We start from the raw sequence: 14,718 nt of genomic DNA on the forward strand, positions 1-14,718 counted from the left end.
GAAATCCGCGTTCCGTCGCGAGCTCGCACAACGGACCTTAGTGCGAGCCAATCCGCAACCGTCCCGAGCGCGAACCAATCAGAGCACGCCGCCGCTTCGCGAACATTTCGCGAGACGGCGCGCTCCTCGTAGTCCGCGCTTTCTACATAAATACCGGAGCAAACCGCGTTTAGTTCGGAGTTGGTTTGGAGCTGCTCAGCGGGGATCAACCCGAGCTCCTGACCACTCGCAGCCGCGTGTGAACACGCATTCTACGGCTTCTTCCGTGTGTGAGTGCGAACACGCTGGTGCTAGGTGGGACACGTACTACGGCTTCTTCCGTGTGCGTGCGACACCAGTACCGCGAGGAAGTCTCGAGTGAGCAGACGGACGGGAGCAGTGTCTCCGGGCGCTACTGCTCGTCGCGCGCTCCAGCTCTCTCCCCCCTCCCCGATTCCTTTCCGCCGATCCTGCGAAGTTCGCTCACCGGTCCGCGACCAGGCGTCTCGTCACATTCGTGACAGTCCTCGTCGGATCGCAGCCGCGTCCGGAGCTCGTCCTGTACGAGCCACGACGTTGGTGACGGGAAGCTCGTTCTCTGGGAACGTCCGGGTGCGAGCGACCCCCCACCGCGATCTGATATGGGGACGACGAGTGGGGCGTCCCGTCGGTCCGGAGTCGGAGTGGATTCGCGGCCACCGTGCGCTCGGCCGCCAGCGAGGAAGCGCCCGTCCACTAGAATCTCGCCGAGCCGCGGTGGTTCCTACCGACCACCCGTAGATACGGAATCCTAGGAATCCTCCGCTTCACGTTCCCGCCGTAATAGCGAATCCTGTTCGCTTCGCGTTCCCGCCGTAATAGCGAATCCTGCTCGCTCGCGTTCCCGCCGTAATAGCGAATCCTGTTCGCTTCGCGTTCCCGCCGTAATAGCGAATCCTGCTCGCTTCGCGTTCCCGCCGTAATAGCGAATCCTGCTCGCTCGCGTTCCCGCCGTAACAGCGAATCCTGCTCGCTCCGCGTTACCGCCGTATTAGCGAATCCTGCTCGCTCCGCGTTACCGCCGTATTAGCGAATCCTGCTCGCTCCGCGTTACCGCCGTATTAGCGAATCCTGCTCGCTCCGCGTTACCGCCGTATTAGCGAATCCTGCTCGCTCCGCGTTCCGCCGTATTGTCCGCGTGTATTAGGTTTAAGATAAGTTAAGTCTAGAGTAACGTGCCGTTTTCTCGTGCTAATTACAGCCAGCCGTCGTACCGGAGCCCGCCAGCCGGGAATCGTCAGCACTACCCGGGGCGAGTCGCCGCCGGCAATAAAACGTATCTTTACTTAAAACAGCCTCCGTTTATTTCACCCGCTGTCCTCTCCGCCGACCCTGGCCGCTGAACAAATCTAGGAGAGGACAGAACTCCTTCCTTCCACGACTAACGCTCGCGAAGGGAACGCAACCGTTACAACATAATTGATTGCGATTTTGCGATGCTCTTATATAATCTGTTTGCTTATGATTAGGACTTATAATACTATCTTATGCTAGGTGTATTGCACTTTGTTATTTCTTTGGTGTTAGAACGTTATTGTAGGTTTGGTCCGGGGAAAAAAAAAACCTCTGCTCTGCAGCTGAGGGTAAAACCCCGATATAGTTTGTCACGGGGCCCGCGTTTTCCGACCCGTCCGACGGACGAAAACCGGGGCCACGACGGGCTAGGCACGTTCGGCCGCGCGGAACGTGTTTCGCCCGGTGACAAACGGTACCCCGCAGGTTCGGCGTGTTTCCCGACGGAAGACTTTACCAGGTTCGGGACTCGAGACGGGCGCCAGACACTCGCAAGTGTCACACGAACGATTTCGAAAATTACGCGAGACGCTAATTATTCTGCCGAACCCACGAGGACCGCGCGAGGGCCTGAATAGCGACAGTCCGGGCCAGGGTACTACGCGGAAGGAATGCGGGACGTTTCCCGCGGCGGAAAGGTTTCTCACGAAAGAAAGATAGACGAGAATGGGCTTCGACTTTACATTTATTAATCGTTCTGATTACAGCAGGCTGCCGGGGCGACCCGGCAGCGATGGAAACGAAGCCCGCGCGGTATAGTACAATCGTTCGACAGTTGGACGGTCGCTCGCGCTTATTTCTCCCGATTCTACTCTCCTACGCGTCGAATCCGATCGTAGGCGCGATGTACGGCAGCTACGAATGGCAATTAGCCGGTCGAGAAGCGACCGGATTCCGATGGAATACGCGGCAGCAAGGTTCTAAAGACGGTGACCGTCGGAAACAGCCGGAAACGGCGGTACGGCCTACGTCGCGTCGTCCCACCGTGGGACACCCCCAGATTCGCAAATATCGCCAAAGGTCGGTATCGGAACGAATCCCTCGCCCGATGACCGACGGACGGTCTCACCCCCTTCGCGAATTCCCTCGAACCGCGATTCCCGGCGGGCGAGATTCCGTCTTTATTTCGACGGGAAGTCCGGCCGATTCGCAAAACGCTTACCGAGCCAACGCGAAAATAATAAGGACACGAAAAGAAGCCTAGTCGGCACTTACCACCCGGCAGCGTGGTTACTAAGCTGTGTCGCTCGCTCGATGGTCTGCAGCGTGACCACGTCCTTCCGGCAGCAATAGGTCGTACAAAAACTGACTCTTTTAAGCAATAGTAGAAGGTCTAAACCCGACTAGATCTGGCGGCACAGTGACCTATTTCGCGAAGCCTCGCAAACGCGGAAGCGAGGCGTCCCCCACTTTCCTCATTTTTCCCGCTCCCGCGCGACGCTCGGACCTATTACTCGCTCGCACGCGTCAGGGCCGCACCTAGCGGTCCGGGGCCTCCGGCAACAAACTTATTGGTTAGCGCTCTTCCGATGACACGCGTTGATTGGCCAACTCCCGCTGAGGAAGACCTCGGGCCTATCCCTTCACGGATCCTCTTCAATTTTTCCGGGCGAGGCGACGACGAGGTCGAGATGAAGGCCTTCTCTGATCCGTAATTCCTCGGCGGCGCCTCCGGGTTGGCAAACCCGGGCTCGGTGTCGTCCTCGATGTATCCTTGCGGGCGTCCTTTGTAGCCGGTCCCTCAGCGTTCCTTTCCGGATTTTCCGCGCTCCTGGGAGAGGTGAAAAGTATCCGGGCCCCCCAGGGACCCGGTCCCGGTCCTGCAACTTCTCGTCGCGCCAAGTGGCGCGGCGTTTAAACCGCGTCAATTTCTGGATCTGGGGTTTCGGGTGCTCCCAGGGAGATCGATCACGGCAGCCGTTGTTGCCGCGATGCTGCCAAAGGGTGGCCCGGTCTTTCGACCTTGATCGGCGGGACGTGGACAAATATGCCACGTCACAACTCCTCCCCCCCCGGGGGAGACCGGGCCTCACCGGTGGCAGCCACCGACCAGGCTTCCGCGGGCTCGGCAGCGAACTCTCACCCTGGGGATGCCCCTAGGTTTACGCAAAAATGAATCATAATATCAGACGAATACCCATCACCAATATAATCTACGACAAATACTTACTGGACGAGTCACAAAGGTTCGGGCGAGACTCTTTCTTCCGGCCGGCATCAACTTATCGCTATTCACTAAAGCGAGGTCCGCACGCGTAGGGAGTTCGAGGGGTGGTTATAGCGCGGGCTAAATAATCGGACTCTGGGTGTTGTACTAAATATTCGATTTATTAGTTCGGGGGACTTTACTGTCCCCGGCAGCCTTGTATTCTCACCCATATAAAAAAATTAACAACAAAAAAAACGTGGTCCTGTCCCTCCTCCGCTACGGCAGCGTCTTACCCTATTTGTTCACATTCGCTCCCCAATTGTTCGCTCGCTTTCACTCACACTCACTCATACTCGGCAGCTTACAAAAAAAAGAATCTTAGCAAAATAGTGTGCGCTCAGTCACCCACGCATTCTCTTGATACGGCAATAGGAGATCAAAGACTCTCTGTCGGCAACGAAATTAAATATTATTATAGCGCGGGTCGGCAGCAAACAGAAAAAAAAAATAAGGCGAGAAAAGAAGCAATCTATTCTATTCGGGTCGCAAATTCCCGTGGCCAGGGGAGCGAGGGCGTTCGAACCTCACGGCAGCGCGTCAGGGAAGCTTCTTAGGGCTGAAGCTGCTTCAGGTCCCAAGGATGATGAGGCCCTCCCGCCTTCCAAGTGGGTCCACACTTCGGGCAGGACTTCAGGGTGTAACCCATGCGGCCACACCGAAAGCAATAGGTAGTCTCGGGGCCCGAGCAGAATCGATGCTTGTGGTCGGGAGCCCCGCATCTCCAGCACCCATTCTGTCTGTCCCGGAGGGTTACCACCTCCAGGCGGGTTACCGGTTGTACGGCAGCAGGTGGAGGGGCCACCTTGGGCAACACCCAGAACGTGGGCTCTCGTCTCTCTTCTGGGTAGAAGGTGTGGTTGGCGGGGGTCCATCGGGTCCGCGACAGAGCTTCCCGACGTCGCTTCTCCGCTTCCTCTCTCGCTTCCTCCTCCGCTGGAGGGCTTCTTCGAACGCGGTCGCTCGGGATTGGCCTGGAGAGGGTGGTTCCCAGAACCCGGCAGCAGTCTTATAGGGTACCATCGTGGAGGTTCCCGGGTGGTTGCGGGGTTCGCCTGTCATCGGGTTTACTAGTAACCCGGTAGTGGGGCTTCCGGTACGGCGGAGCGCGCCCGGGGTCTGCGGCTCGGATACGGACCGCAAGGTCTCGTCCTCTGCGGTGTCGTCCGGCTCTTCCCCCTCGACCGGCAGCTCAAAGGTGTTGTCGTCTTCGGGTAGGTCGGTTTCCTCCGAGGCCTCCGGCTGTCCCTCTTCGACTTGGGGTTGGTCATCGTCGTCCGGCACCTCACTCTCGGTTCGGCCGGTCGACTCCGGCCTCCCCGTCTCCGTTTCGTCCGCCGGCAGCTGGTCCATTACTTCGGCTTCCTCCTGGGCCATGGGCTCAGGGTCCACCGGCAGCTCCTCTATCTGACCGTCTAGGGTCTCGTCCAGTCCCTGCGCCGAGTCGCCCTGCGACCGGCAGGATCTTGGCTCGTCGTCATCAGCGGACTCATATGTCGTGTCTGAGTCGGTCGAGGACTCGCCCACGGCTACTTCCACATCCGGCGCGCAATCCGGCACTCTGCAGGGGATGGTGATGGTCTTCCTCCATGTTTGAGTGCTCACCGTTCGCCGCCCCGAATATTCTTCCTTGTTGAGGTACTCCCGGAGGAGCTGGATCGCGGCGCGGCGGTCTGCCTGAGTACTCACGGCCCTCAACGCCTCGTCCAATCTGACGATTGCAGGGCTCGGCTCCATCCTTTTTCTTCCGGCAGCTTATTTTCTCTTTTTTTTTTTTTTCCAGAGAGGCGTCACGATACTGAAATGAAACTCTTCTCTTTAGTTCTGGCTCTCTCGTTCTCGTGATGGAAGGAACGTTTTCAGATCGCTGACGTGGACTTTGCCTAAGCCCTTGCCGGTCTCGGTCGCTACGCAATATACGACCGGCGAAATCTTTTTCGTGATAACTACGGGCCCTGTATATTTCGGTACTAATTTCGCCGCTACGTGTTGCGCTGCCGATGATAATACGCGTTGCCGTTTTAAAACCTTATCCCCTACCTCGAACTCCCGATCGCGGTGTCGCAAATTGTAGTGTCGCGCCTGGCGATTATACGCATCTTCCAGGTTTTCTATCACCCAGCTCCTCAATAACGGCAGCTGGGTAACCCGCTCTTTCCACTTCGCGGTGGATCCTAATTCGAGATCTATAGGCGGCTCTACCTCCGCTCGCACGCATTTGGCCGGTCGCGGTTCTCGCCCGAAATTTAAAAAGGCTGGGGAAGCCTGTATTACTGAGTGTCTTGCTGTGTTGTACGCGAAACGGAACTGGGGTAGATTCACGTCCCAGTCCCTATGATCCCTTCCAATATATGCTACTATCATTGTTTTCAGAACCCTGTTGACGCGTTCCACCGGGTTTGCTTGCGGGTGGTACGGGGGAGTCGTAGTGAGCCGAATCCCGTAGTCTTCGGCAAGGTCGCGCAAACATTTGTTCACAAATTCGGTGCCGTTGTCCGTCACGAGCACGTCAGGGGTTCCCCACCGGGAGAAAACTAACCCCTCTAGAACCTCGGCAATTTTCGGACCGGTCGCACGTCGTAGCGGGGCGCACTCTATCCATTTTGTGAACAGATCTTGGATTACTAGGAGGTACGCGTTACCGGACCTGCTAGGGGGGAACGGGCCCATGATGTCGGCAGCTATCACCGACCACGGCGTGTCAATACGGCGCCGACCCATCAACCCGGAAGGGAGTGTCTGCTCCACTTTCGTAAGTTGGCAGGTAGTACAGCGTCTTACGTATTCTACCGCGGTACGATACATGCCGGGCCAGTAGTAGCGAGCCGCGATTCGATAGTAGGTCTTTTCTATGCCTAAGTGTCCCGCCTGCGGACTATCGTGCGCCTCCTGCAGGATCTCGGTTCTGCGCTCCTCGGGGACAACTAATTTCCATTCGTCCCCGTCTTGCCCTAGCGTTTCTGCGATCAAAGGATCGGTTCTTCGGCAATATAACTCCCCGCTACGGATGGACCAGTCTTTAAATTTTTCCGGGTTTTTCTCGACCTCCGCGAATTTTCCCTCGTACCAACTCGCGCGTACTACGGCAGCTATCGGGGTTTCCCCCCCAACGACACCCCCCCCCCTCAAAAACGCGCGAGAGGGCGTCCGGCACCTTATTTAATGCGCCCTGCCTGTACACAACCTGAAAATCGTATTCCAGTAGTTGTAGGGCCCAACGCGCTAATCTTCCTGACGGGTTTTGCAACTTTCTTAACCATCGCAAACTGTTGTGATCGGTTATGACGGTAAATGTGTACCCTTCCAGATATGCCCTAAATTTCTGTACCGCCCAGACTATAGCTAGACATTCTAATTCCGTTGCGGAATATTTTCTCTCCGGCAGCGTGAGAGACCTGCTGGCGAACGCGATTACTTTTTCTATTCCCTCGACCTCTTGCGTTAAAACGGCGCCTAATCCTACCGTGCTCGCATCCGTCTGCAAGGTGAAAGGGATTTCGAAATCAGGGCACGAAAGGGTTGGTGCCGTTGCGATCGCATCCCTTAGGGTTTCGAAGGCGGTTTGTTGTCCGTCCTCCCATTCCCATACCCGATCTTTCCGCAGTAAGCTGTTCAGCGGTTCGGCAAGTGTTGCGAATCTCGGAATGAATCTCCTATACCAGGATGCCATTCCCAGAAATCGCCGCACCTGTTTCACGTTTCTCGGGGGAGGGTACGTCAAGATTGGTTTTATCTTGTCGGCATCCACTTTTAGCCCCTCGTGACTGACCACGAATCCCAAATAGCGGACTTGCTGGCGACAGAATTCGCATTTTTCGGGATTGATTGTTAGTCCGGCAGCTTTGATACGTTCTAGTACGCGGTTCAGCCATTCGAGATGTTCGTCGAACGTTTTCGTCACGATAATGATATCGTCCAGATATGCGAACGCGTGGGGTTCCATTTCTGGCCCTATCAAACGATCTAGTAAACGTTGGAAGGTGGCCGGTGCTCCCGTGAGCCCGTACGGCATGCGGCGGAAATGAAACAATCCTTTGCCCGGTACCGTGAACGCCGTGATTTCGCGACTTCCCGGTTCTAAGGGGATTTGGAAGTACGCCTGGCTGAGATCAAGTGTCGAAATGTATTTCGCGGCGCGTAGCTTGTCTAGTATCTGCGTCATGAGTGGTAAGGGGTACGCGTCTTTTCTAGAGACCTCGTTTACTTTTCTAAAATCGAGACAAAATCGATATTTCCCGTTTGGTTTCTTGACCATCACTATTGGACTTGACCAGCCGCTTTGTGACGGTTCGATTATGCCATCCGCTAATAAGGTATCTACTTCCTTGTATATTGCTTCCTGCACTTTAGGAGAGACGGCATAATATCTCTGTTTTATAGGCGGGTGGTCGCCAACGTCAATTTTGTGGCTAATCAAGTCGGTCAACCCCGTCATCTTTTCGAACTCCGGCAGCGAAGTCTCTAGAAATTTTTCCAATTTAACCTTCTCTATGTCGGTTAATTTTTGTAACCCGCAGCAAATCGTCGCGTGGGGGGTATCGCTGAAACTAAACGTTTCCTCCGGCCGTTCTGCAAAATACCAAATAGTCCGGTGGTATTCCGCGACAATTCCGAATTTTGCTATTGCATCTATCCCTAATAATACCGGTGTTACTAGGTTGTCTAACACGCGTGCTAATAAGTGGCATTCTTTACTCCCGATTCGTAATTTGAATTTCGCTTCTTCCGTTGCTCGATCTACGGCAGCTGTTGCTAAAAGGAAATAGCATGGACGTTCCGTTCTTTTTAACTTTATTTCTCCGGCATCTATTTTAGTGATTACGGCCCGGCTTATAAATGTTATCGTAGACCCCGAGTCTACTAATACGCGAACCGGCAGCTTTCCGATATATGCTTTTATTGTTAGTACCGGCGGTGTTTTTACTTTTTCTTTTAACTCGACGCGGGCCGATATTAGTTCGGGTGAAGTCTCTCCGGCCCCTCCGAGCGACTTCTCTTCTCGTTTCCCGTGAATCTATTACATTTGCGGCATCTTTTTATTGTGACTCCCTCCGCTCCGCAGCTGTAGCAATGCAGCCGAGGCTCTTCGCGACAATCTCGCGACATATGCCCGGTCTTACGGCAGTTCCAGCATATTAGCGATGTTTTCCCGCTCGTGCGTTGTTTGTCGCGCGGCGGTACTTGACGCTTGTCGTCTTTTCCGGAGGTTTCTGTCCGTTGCGTTGAGGTGTTACGCGGCCGTATCATTTTTCTTTCTGATTTTACGTTTCGATTCTCGCGGGTAGGGCTGGAGGATTTTTCGCTGGATCCCTCGCTATCAACGTTTGAAACGGCAGCCATTGCATACGCGTATTCATTATTATTCCATTTCCCTTTTCCCTGTTGTTTTTGGCGGGGGTATCGATATGGGTCGTATGCGAAGCTTGGGTGGGCCATTTCGGACGCTCTTGGGTTATGTCTTGTCGTCATGTTCGTCTGTCGGTCTGCTTCTAATAATTCGTCTTCTAATTGTTCCAGCGTTACTATTGTCGTCAGTGCTATTGCCTGTCTAATAATTGGTTTCGCGCCCCAATATACTTTCCGAATCTTTTTATCTTCCGGCCACGATGGGTTTAATTTGTTAAACATTGCCCGCATTATTACAATGTAATCGCGTACTGGCTCATTTTCCCCTTGATAGCGATCTTTAATATTTCTTTCCAGTGTTTCACGATACTCGGGATCCCCGAAGAATTTCCTAAATTCGGTAACAAATTTATTCCACGACGTCCATTTATTTTCCCGCGTTTCGTACCAATGGGCCGCTATCCCGTCTAAACATACCGGCAGACAGCGTAATAAATTTTCGTCCGCGATACTACAATATTTACGTTGTTTCATTAGGCCATCCAGGAAGGATTCCGAATCCTCTCCTGGTGCTCCTGAGAATTTTATTCGCCATTTACGCATTATTTCTGCGGTTGGCGTGCCTCGGTAAAATGACTCGCGTGATATGCTCGGCGGCCTCGCTTTAGAATGGCTTGGTTTTATTCCGGATACGAGGTATAAGGGGTTCGATCTCGGTTCATCATCGCGAAATTCCGGCATCGGTTCTTGAGTGTTAAAGTTCGGTACCGGCAACGTAAAATTTTTCGGCGGTGATCTTTCCGCCCATTTATTGTTTTCGGTGTTTGGTTCTGCGTCGGACAAAGGCCATTCATCCGATGCTTCCCCGTAGACCGACTTCGCTTCCCCCTCGTCCCCCTCGTCGAGTTCTGGCTTGAGCATGTCGCTCATCTGTTTACTATTTCCCGAGTCCCTTTGTATCGCGTTACTTCGCATTTCAGGCAAGGCTATAAATTCCCGGTCTGTTTATGTTTTGGTTACCTCGCTCGGGCGAGGCGACCTCGGCCGATGTCCTTGCCGCGGTACGCGTACGAACAATAGGTCCCTTGTCCCAATCGGCAACAGAAAAACTATCTCTAAATTCCTCGCTAATGTATCGGGTGTGTTCGCGTGTTTCGAAATTTTATTCCGGCAGCGTGAATTGATTTTCCTATTCGTACGGCTTTCCCCAGCAATTTTTACAACGTTAATTATGGTTTGTCGCTAATTGTGTGTTATTTCGCTAAATGTTTTTCGCTATTTACGCGTGATTGTTTCGCCAATGTTTCGTTTCCCGATCGCCAATCTTATTTTCGTACGTTTGACGACTACAAAGACGGCACGTTTCCCGACGGCACAATTCCTACGAAACGTTTTCTCAAAACGTCCCTTCCATCACCGCAAATTACATATATAAATGACACATAGCATATTAAATAAGCAGTACATCTGAACATTATATCATCAATTTCAGTTCGATATCATTTAGTGCAATTCAATTAGGCATCAATAATAAATATTAAATCTTTCAAAGAGGCATCACAAATAATTCAGTTCAACATATCATCGTAAATAATTCTCCACTTCATCAAGTACTATCTTTCCATTTTTACTTGCATTTCCGAAGAACTACATTAGTTATAAAATTACGGATTTGCTAAAAATGTAACCGAATAAACAGTGGATTGACAAAGCACTTATAGACGTTACGGAATAAATTAGCAAACAGGATAATAAGTACGAGGTAACAAAAATAAAATCACGGAATAACAAAATAAATTAGAAAACAGCGGAATAAATACGCGATTTACTAACTAAAATCCAAACTTAACGAAATAAATTAAGAAATAACAAAATAAAATGAAAACGTAACAGAATAAATTAAGAAATAACGAAATTACTCAAGAAATAATGAAATAAATTAAGAAATCACAAAATAAATACACGACTCTTCGGATTACTAAATCGGCAGCTAATGTAATTACCAATGGAACTGAAATTTTTATCTTTTGATCAGTTGTACTATTATTTTCTTAATTATTTACTCGAATTTGTACTTGATTCCATGGAGGTTCACAACATTGTATGGTCATTATACGTGGTTTTCTTTCCCTTGTGTTTCCGGGATCCGCAGAATGACCATTTATCACATATCACTTGAAATATTTCACAAATAAATTGACCGTTATCATGAATAGTTAACATTTCACAAATACCATATCACAGTAAATAACATTTCATAAATAATATCACAGCATGTCACAATAAATTGCATTTCATAAATAATATAACATCATAAAATTATCAATCAATTTACAATTTCGGTAACGTTGGCTCGTTTTGTAGCGTTTCTCTATTTATTCGCCACGCAGGTATTCGTCTTTACGACGCGACGGCACCGATCGCGTTCCGACTTTATTTCCGGCCACACGATAGAATTTACGTGAGAGTCCCGCACTCTTCGCGTATCTCTTTTCTATGGAAAAGCCCTTTCTCAGTTTACTTTCCCGGCGAGATATCCAGATGTTCGGGCGCCAATTTGTCACGGGGCCCGCGTTTTCCGACCCGTCCGACGGACGAAAACCGGGGCCACGACGGGCTAGGCACGTTCGGCCGCGCGGAACGTGTTTCGCCCGGTGACAAACGGTACCCCGCAGGTTCGGCGTGTTTCCCGACGGAAGACTTTACCAGGTTCGGGACTCGAGACGGGCGCCAGACACTCGCAAGTGTCACACGAACGATTTCGAAAATTACGCGAGACGCTAATTATTCTGCCGAACCCACGAGGACCGCGCGAGGGCCTGAATAGCGACAGTCCGGGCCAGGGTACTACGCGGAAGGAATGCGGGACGTTTCCCGCGGCGGAAAGGTTTCTCACGAAAGAAAGATAGACGAGAATGGGCTTCGACTTTACATTTATTAATCGTTCTGATTACAGCAGGCTGCCGGGGCGACCCGGCAGCGATGGAAACGAAGCCCGCGCGGTATAGTACAATCGTTCGACAGTTGGACGGTCGCTCGCGCTTATTTCTCCCGATTCTACTCTCCTACGCGTCGAATCCGATCGTAGGCGCGATGTACGGCAGCTACGAATGGCAATTAGCCGGTCGAGAAGCGACCGGATTCCGATGGAATACGCGGCAGCAAGGTTCTAAAGACGGTGACCGTCGGAAACAGCCGGAAACGGCGGTACGGCCTACGTCGCGTCGTCCCACCGTGGGACACCCCCAGATTCGCAAATATCGCCAAAGGTCGGTATCGGAACGAATCCCTCGCCCGATGACCGACGGACGGTCTCACCCCCTTCGCGAATTCCCTCGAACCGCGATTCCCGGCGGGCGAGATTCCGTCTTTATTTCGACGGGAAGTCCGGCCGATTCGCAAAACGCTTACCGAGCCAACGCGAAAATAATAAGGACACGAAAAGAAGCCTAGTCGGCACTTACCACCCGGCAGCGTGGTTACTAAGCTGTGTCGCTCGCTCGATGGTCTGCAGCGTGACCACGTCCTTCCGGCAGCAATAGGTCGTACAAAAACTGACTCTTTTAAGCAATAGTAGAAGGTCTAAACCCGACTAGATCTGGCGGCACAGTGACCTATTTCGCGAAGCCTCGCAAACGCGGAAGCGAGGCGTCCCCCACTTTCCTCATTTTTCCCGCTCCCGCGCGACGCTCGGACCTATTACTCGCTCGCACGCGTCAGGGCCGCACCTAGCGGTCCGGGGCCTCCGGCAACAAACTTATTGGTTAGCGCTCTTCCGATGACACGCGTTGATTGGCCAACTCCCGCTGAGGAAGACCTCGGGCCTATCCCTTCACGGATCCTCTTCAATTTTTCCGGGCGAGGCGACGACGAGGTCGAGATGAAGGCCTTCTCTGATCCGTAATTCCTCGGCGGCGCCTCCGGGTTGGCAAACCCGGGCTCGGTGTCGTCCTCGATGTATCCTTGCGGGCGTCCTTTGTAGCCGGTCCCTCAGCGTTCCTTTCCGGATTTTCCGCGCTCCTGGGAGAGGTGAAAAGTATCCGGGCCCCCCAGGGACCCGGTCCCGGTCCTGCAACTTCTCGTCGCGCCAAGTGGCGCGGCGTTTAAACCGCGTCAATTTCTGGATCTGGGGTTTCGGGTGCTCCCAGGGAGATCGATCACGGCAGCCGTTGTTGCCGCGATGCTGCCAAAGGGTGGCCCGGTCTTTCGACCTTGATCGGCGGGACGTGGACAAATATGCCACGTCACAAGTTATTTGTTCTTAATCTATTACTTACTAGCTAACTTAACTAAACTTACGACTAGGGTGTATGTACAATGCGCGGTTATTTACATCTTAAGCTAGGGTTAGGGCTGTTTACGTGGCATGGGCCGGCGTTCCCGTCCGAGCGGGCCCGGGAACGGGACCCGGGCTCCGCGAGGAGGGTATGGGCGCGGGGACGACCCCCGCGCCGGCGTGTGCCCCCCAGGAGGGGGGCGGCGACGGCTGGGAGGGCGCGGAGGTCTCCCCCGCGTCAACGTGTGCCCCCGGTGGTGGGGCGCGGAGTGGGGTCGGCGCGGGGAGTTTCCCCGCGCCCTGTTATGCCCCCACGACTGGGGGCGGTGAACTTGGGGGCCCGGGGTGTGAGCTGACCCGGGCCCCCGGGGGGGAGCATAGCTCCCCCCGTGATAGGCCGACACCCCCGGGTTATTTTCCCGGTGTAGGGGGGTGTCGGTCCGTCCCTCCCCGATTGAGGAGGGGGATCCGTGGGGGGTTTGGGGAAAGGAAGGGTCGGGGCGTGCCGGATCACGCCTCCGACGGCCCTTCCTTCCGGTGGCGGCGTCTTCTTGCCTCGGCCGGGGCTGGTTCCTTCGGGATACCGGCTCCGAGCGGGGCACGAAGACTCCGAGAGTTGTGAGTGGACCGAGCTGGGGCTCGGGAAGCCCAATCCGAAGGCTCCAGGGATGGGGACACCGGGCGGGTCCCTCCGCCCGGGGTCTTATAGCGTAGGCAGTGGGGGAGGTTAACCCCTCCCCCGGGGTATGATGATAGCTGGGGGGTGTCCTGTTGAGTACTCGCGTGATCCAGGCACCTCCCCTTTAGCTTAGGTGGGCGTGAGGTTTTAGTGGGTAGTCTCCGGGGGCTCCGCCCCCCGGAGAGAATCCCACATAACCCCGGCTTCCCCCAGGGAGTCGGGGTATGTATTAAACATTTTCTCACGATAAAAAAAAAAAATGGGCCGGCGTTCTCGTGGAAGTGTAGGTGTCTCTTTCTTAGTCCCAGGTATGGGGTGCATTTATTGCGGTGATTGTCTACGGGGTACGGTTGATCCGCGGGTACGGAGGGCCTGAATGTGGGGGCTATTGTTTGTGAGCCACCAATGCTTCTTAAATTGTAGGCGGTCGAAATTGAGTCTGTCTCGGAGCGGAAGTGTCGGTGAGAATTTGAATCGTTCTGGGTGTTCGGAATATTCTTGGTCGGTGTACGCTATACGTTTGTCCGCTTTATTACGGCCCCAATGGTATATTATGGGAGTATTGTTGTCGTCTTGTATTAGTCCGTTTGCGTCACAGAAGGTGAATGCTTGTGGGGGTAGGTAACCTGTGCTAAGCTGTCTGTGTGTGGTTGATAGGTCGGGGTTTGCTAGTTCTTTTGTTATGTTATTTTCGATGTGTGGTAGTTTGCTGAAATAGTCTCTTGTCAGTTTTATTAGGAATGTATCTATTCGGGGTATGTCGGCTGTGTTGTACAGTGTTGCGTTATTTATGTAATGTTGCCAATTGGTGTTCGCGGATCTGTGAATTTGGTTGCATGTTCTAAGACACTTCCGCTCGAAGATCCTTATTCTTTCCATCATGGTGTGGTTAGTATTCCA

This window comes from Halictus rubicundus, chromosome 9 (genome assembly GCF_050948215.1).
Source record: "Halictus rubicundus isolate RS-2024b chromosome 9, iyHalRubi1_principal, whole genome shotgun sequence".
Lineage (NCBI taxonomy): Eukaryota > Metazoa > Arthropoda > Insecta > Hymenoptera > Halictidae > Halictus > Halictus rubicundus.